This window comes from Zingiber officinale, chromosome 3A (assembly GCF_018446385.1).
Source record: "Zingiber officinale cultivar Zhangliang chromosome 3A, Zo_v1.1, whole genome shotgun sequence".
Lineage (NCBI taxonomy): Eukaryota > Viridiplantae > Streptophyta > Magnoliopsida > Zingiberales > Zingiberaceae > Zingiber > Zingiber officinale.
The window spans coordinates 139,733,744-139,740,089 of NC_055990.1; positions in this window are offsets into that span (position 1 = coordinate 139,733,744).

The following is a 6,346-nucleotide window of genomic DNA, read 5'->3' on the forward strand; positions in this document are numbered from 1 at the left end:
CCTCCTTTACTTTTTATAAATGTAATGTATTTAAAGAGGTAATTATAGTGAGTGTAGCGTAAATGCCCCTTTTCGGCTTTTCTTGCATTTAATATTGAAAGTTTTGCAATATTGAATGATCAAGAAACTTAATAATAAAAATATTTTTTTATTTTTTATCAAAAAAGAAGAAGAAGAACACTTCAAGCCAATTTTTCCCACTACTTTGTATCTCGAATTTTCTAATCATTTTTTTATAATTAAAATTCCAATTCAGACTTTTATTAATAAAATCGACTATTTTGACCAAACACATCCTCCTTAATTGACTCAACGCCGTAAAGATCGTCTAATCTTATTCCTCTGTCCTTTCCCATTTTTTGAAAAAAAAAATATGATAATTAAAGAGAGAGAATGATAAAGACAGGATTTGAAATTACGACTTTGACAAATAAAAAAACAATTATTGTTTAGAAACAATAATTAAATATTATGAGATGGGTTAAATTAATTAAAGAATAAGAAACAAAGATAGGGCCTTACAATTCAAATAGTTTATGCTTTATATTTGATTTCATACATATAAATTAATGTATTAATCAGTTTGCATTTTTATTACTTATTAGAACCTACTTATAAATAATTTAATCTCAAAAATGATTTATATTAATTTAAAAATCAATTTACATTTTTAGAACTTTTTTTTAGACAATTATGATTTTTTTTAAGTATCATAAGTTGAATTTTTTATTTTAAATATTTTAATAAAAATTTAAATATAAGTTATTTTTTAAATAATTTATTTTTAAAATAGGTATTTTTTATAAAATAACTATAGAAATATTTTTTTATCATTCTCAATCACGGATGGATCCTAGATTTTAAGTTTAGGGGAGGGTACATACTAATAGATGAAAATAATTATTATACGTTATATTCGAAAGTTGTGAATGAAAGGTGATAAAATATGATATTTTTGTTGGGACATGTATGGGTTAAGGGGGAGTAAATGGCTCACTTTGCTTTTTCAAACTTAATGTTACATGGAAAACTTAAAGTGAAAATTCCATAATGTTAACATTTAGATTTTACTTGGTATCTACCTCCTTGAGATGATTAATTTAAGTGTTGACTCCTCATACTCACAGCTCCACTATTAATGGCTCCTTCTTGGAAACTTTTCAGAGACGGAGAAGCTTCGTACAAGTTATTCTTACAAGAACATAACAAGAAAATAAGAATGCAAAGACAAATATAATTGAAAATGACTTTACAATAATAAACCTTGTTTTACTTTTTTTTCCTTTTGCTTTGAATTGTCTCTTGATGGTAGGAAATACAATAGCACTTGTCTCCAAAATCCTTAAGAACTGACTCCTCTTTTCTAGGGTTCCTTTCGGGTTAGAAAGCATCTCCTAATCGAGTGGTCTTACCCTCAATCGATTACCACATCAGATTGACCGTTCAAAACCTGCGAATGACTTTTTTGCCTGACCAATTGATTCATAGCTTCTCAATCGATTGAGTGAATCGATTCCTAAGCCTTCTGTTTTCACAAGAAAAACACTCTCAATCGATTGATCATGCTGAATCAATTGCCCCAATTGATTCAGTATTATTCTATTTCCTCATAAAAATCGTCCAATCAATTGTCCTAATCGATTGTTAATGTCGGAATTGATTGTCCTAATCGATTTTGGCACCTTATGTGCTCCAAAAAAAGCCTTCAGTCGATTACACTAATTGATTGCTAAGGATCAATTGATTATATATACCAATCAATTGCCTAACCCTAAACCCGAAATCGAGTTTAGAGTTTACCAATCCATTGGCACATCACCCCGATTGGTAACATGAATTCAATCCTCTTAAGACCGAATTCGTGTCTTTATTGGTATTCGGTTGATCTCAACCTACTAAGACTCTCTTTGCTTAACATTTGATCATCCTTGAACCATCGAGACTCTCCATTGCTAATATTTGATCAACCTTGACCTATTGGGAGTAATTTACCAAGTGTTCAATCCTCCTCGACCCACTTGAACTTTCCCCTATCAACCTTCTCGTTGGACTTTCCATTGCCTAACTTTCAAGTCAAGTATTTGGTCCTCCTTGATCTGCTTGACTTCTCTCATATATTGTCAAACATCTAAACTTAAGCTCGAACCAACCCGAACTTAGTCAAACTGGTCAACCTTGACCCAAGGATAATTGCTACAATAACCTTCCTCTTTTTGATATTTGATAATATGATTAAGTTATGATTACCCATTAGCCCAACTTCCTTCTTCTCATGCCAAAGCATGAATGAGGGTTTCTCAATTTAAATCCTACATTCTCTTTCTCTGTCACACATCAAAAATCTTCTCCCAATATTCATTCCTCTTAACCTCCAAACATCCCAATGAAAGTCTCAAACCTTTCACTGTATCCAATGCTCTACCTTAAGCATTCAATTAATTTCTTTCAAAATTTCTCCTTCCATAGTCAAATCATGTCATTAAGGTGATCATCCCCTTAAAGAATACTCCAACTTCTATCATTGCACCAATAATGATTTGGAGTTCCTAAACATATAAAAAAAATCCCAAAATTGAAGTTATAAAGTTAAAAATTCAACCTTAAATCTAAACCTCGTTCTTAACTCTAAATTAGCCTTTTTTAACTATTATTTTCTCATTTTTATCAATAAAATTTCACTTAAATACTTATCTAAGAAACTATTAGGAATAGTTAAAATACCTAACTGTGGCTTAATCCATTGAAATAAACTCATTTCAGCAAAAACAGCAGCTACCAATCGATTGATATCTAACACCAATCGATTTCGATCAGTGTTGATTGATTGACATGTGTTGGTGTAAGTTGGACCATAATCAAACCTAAGTTTTGATGTTGTCAAAAGTTCAAATTAAGTCTTATTGTGATCTAACAAGTTGACTAAGTGTGCAGGTTGTTTACTTAACCAGGAAAGACCTAGTTGGAGGCTAGGCAGGAGAAGTCTTAGCAGATCGTGGAACATAGGTGAAAAGACCAAGTGAGTCGAGAGGACCCGACACTTAGCAGTGAGATCGAGAGGTCTAAAGGACCGAAGATCGAGAGAAAGTCCTGGTGAGCCTATCAAGGCTAAGTGAAAAGTCCAAACAGATCTGGAGGATCAAAGTTTGGCAGGTAGGTTGACGTAAACAACTAGAGGAACGACAATGAGATCGTGTTCTTGATGGGATCAATGTAAGGTTGCTGATCCAACTAAAGAAACCGGGAAGATTTTCAAGTTAGGATCAAGACAGTTGAATTGCCTGTTACTCATGCATTAGATGTATTATTATTGTGCTAATATTTATTTTGCAGAATTATTGTCTAACACTATTTTGAAGATTTGGCCTGATCAGTCGATTGAACGTAGGTATCAATCGACCGAACCAGGTTGACACAGACCAGATCAGACCAGAACCAAACAAAACATAGCTTCAGATTTAAGCATGATTGATCGACCAAACCAGAGGATCGGTCGACCGAACAATGATGACATGGAAGCAAGCTGATTGAGCCTAAGCAAAGAAGGAAGACTGGCTGATCGGTCAACCGAATCAGGAAATCGGTCGACCAAATAATGAAGACATTAATGGCTCATTAATTCAAGATCTCGACGAACAGGGAAGGTTACTATTCGGTCAACCGAACATCAAGATCGGTCGACCGAACCATTAAAGATCAGTTAATGCTTGAAGATCATATCTCAGCGAATCCCAACAGAGAAGGGAGGGAGTGGGTTCGGTCGACCAAATCTAAAGATCGATCGACCGAACATCGACGATTCTTATAAAAGAGAGCTCGAGGTCCGTGGCTGTAAAAAAGCATTATGGTTGGTTCAAAGTTTATCTCTATGAAAGCTACTCGTGTTACTGCTACTACAACTCGCAAGCAACTACTTCATTCAAGTGTCGACCGAACTTCAACTTTAACATACTGTCGGTATACTTTTATTTTATTGCTTGTATTGTACTTAACTCAAGTAAGATAGTAGGTTGTTACTATCTTACTCATTTTCTTGTACACACTGCTTCTTTCTGAGGTTTTCAGAAAGAAGAGTTTTAGTGAATTGTCCAACGGTGCAATCAAGGATCACGGGTCTTGGAGTAAGAGTCGATCTAGGCTCTGAACCAAGTAATCAAACGAGTTATTTACTTTCTACTATATATTCTGATTGTCTTTAAAATGCTAAAAAGAAAAGTTTTTAAGAGTGCGATATTCACCCCCCTCTATCGCACTCGTTCGATCCTACAATTGGTATCAGAGTCTTGTAGTTCTGAAAGTACTTAATCATTTTTCGAGCACCTTTAAAAAATTTTCTTTTCCCTTATTTTTTTAATTCATTTTCCAACACTATTAATCCCAAGACGAGAGTCTTGGAAATTTGCTTATTTTATTTTTTGATACAAGGATGTCGAACTCTTACCAAGAAGGATACAACACCGTCCGACCTCCACTATTTAAAGGAGAGAACTTTAGCTATTGGAAGAACAGAATGGAGTGTTATCTTAAGTCCGACATCGAGCTTTGGTTCACAATACTGAAAGGCTACACACCTCCAACGAAAGATGGAGTGCCACTAGAACTAGAAGACTGGACTCCCCCAATGATCAAGAAGGCACAACTAAACTACAAGACGATTAACACCATTCAGTGCGGGCTCACAATGGAGGAGTTAAATCGATCGGCCCCTATGACAATGCTAAAGAACTGTGGGACTGTCTAGTAAAGCTACACGATGGGACCGATGAGTCTAAGGTAAATAAAAGAGAACTACTTTTAAATAATTTATTTAATATTAAAATGCTTCCCAGAGAAACGGCTTCGCAACTACACGCTCAACTAAAAGACATCCTCAACAACCTCCATCTGATCGGACACAACCCGGAGAACCGCGACACAATAAGGTACGCACTAAATGCTTTTCCGCGGAATGCTTTGTGGGCATCAATAGTAGATGCTTACAAAGTTTCTAAGGATCTCTCAATTCTTAAACTAGATGAGTTATTTTGCGAACTAGAAATACACGAACAATCTAACTTGAGCCAAGTCGAGAAAGGAGTCACTTTGTATGCAGGTCCAAGCAAGGAAACTAAATCAAGAACAAAGATTGAATCAGAAAGTGAGTCAGATTCTGATTCAACAAATGAAGAAGAACTAGTCAACATGGTCCAAAGATTGCTAACAAAAAGGAAATTCAAAAGAAGCATCAAAAGGACACTGATTAACCAAACACAAAACAAATCAGAAATAATTTGTTACGGATGCAACAAGAAGGGCATTTCAAAAACAAATGCCCAAACCGGAAGGAAGAAAGGCTCAAGTCAACAAGAAAAAAGAAAGTCCTCCAAGCGACATGGGACAAGACATCTTCTGACGAATCTGATACAAAAAAATCGAAGTACTCGAGCCATCTTACATTTATGGCAAGAAACGAAGACTCCGAACCCGAGGAAGAATACGAGTCCGAAATCGACACTAAATCCGAGATCGACATCAAGTCCGAGAGAAGCCACGAAGCCGCATCCGTCTCTGAAGGTCTAAATATAGTAACGATTTATTCAAAGTCAAATTTGCTTAAAGTAGTTAAATATTTATTTAAAAAAAGTATCAAAATTTGAAAAACAAAATAACTTGCTACTTAAGGAAATAGACCACCTTAAGAAGAAAGTTAACTTGAGTGACTCGACTAACCAAGTTCAAGTCGAAACTATAAGGGATTGGTCGACCGGCTAGAAGGGGGGTTGGATAGACGTGCCCCCAAATCGATCGCTCTTCCTACGATGTTAGCTTGCGCAACAGAATACAAACAAAACAAACAAGCTACACTAAAAAAAATGCAAAGACTAAGAAAGACAAGCAAACCAATTAACACGTCGATGTAACGTGGTTCGGAGATATCTTACTCATACTCCACGACTGTCCATAAGATGGACGATCCATATCCATCGGTGGATTAGCCCCGGCAAACTTTGGCTATCTCAAGTCGCTCCTTGTGGGTGGAGAAACCTCACAACAACACCAACCAAGACTCTTGAGACTAGTAGACTACTAATTAGAGTTTACCACCACTAATTTCGTCAACCTTAACCAAGCTCTTAAGGCTTGGTTATATAGGTCGCGGGTTGGAAAATCTCGCCTACCAGTCGACTGCTCCTCTGTGGGAATTCGACCATTACATCCCAACAGCTCGATATCAGTCTACTGCTAAAAGTACCAATCGACTGCTCCATACTGGTCGAGCGAACAAAATCATTCTGTTCGCTCCCAGTCGACTGCCCAGTCGACTGCTATTTTCACCAGTCGACTGCTACAGTAACTGCTACATTGTTGC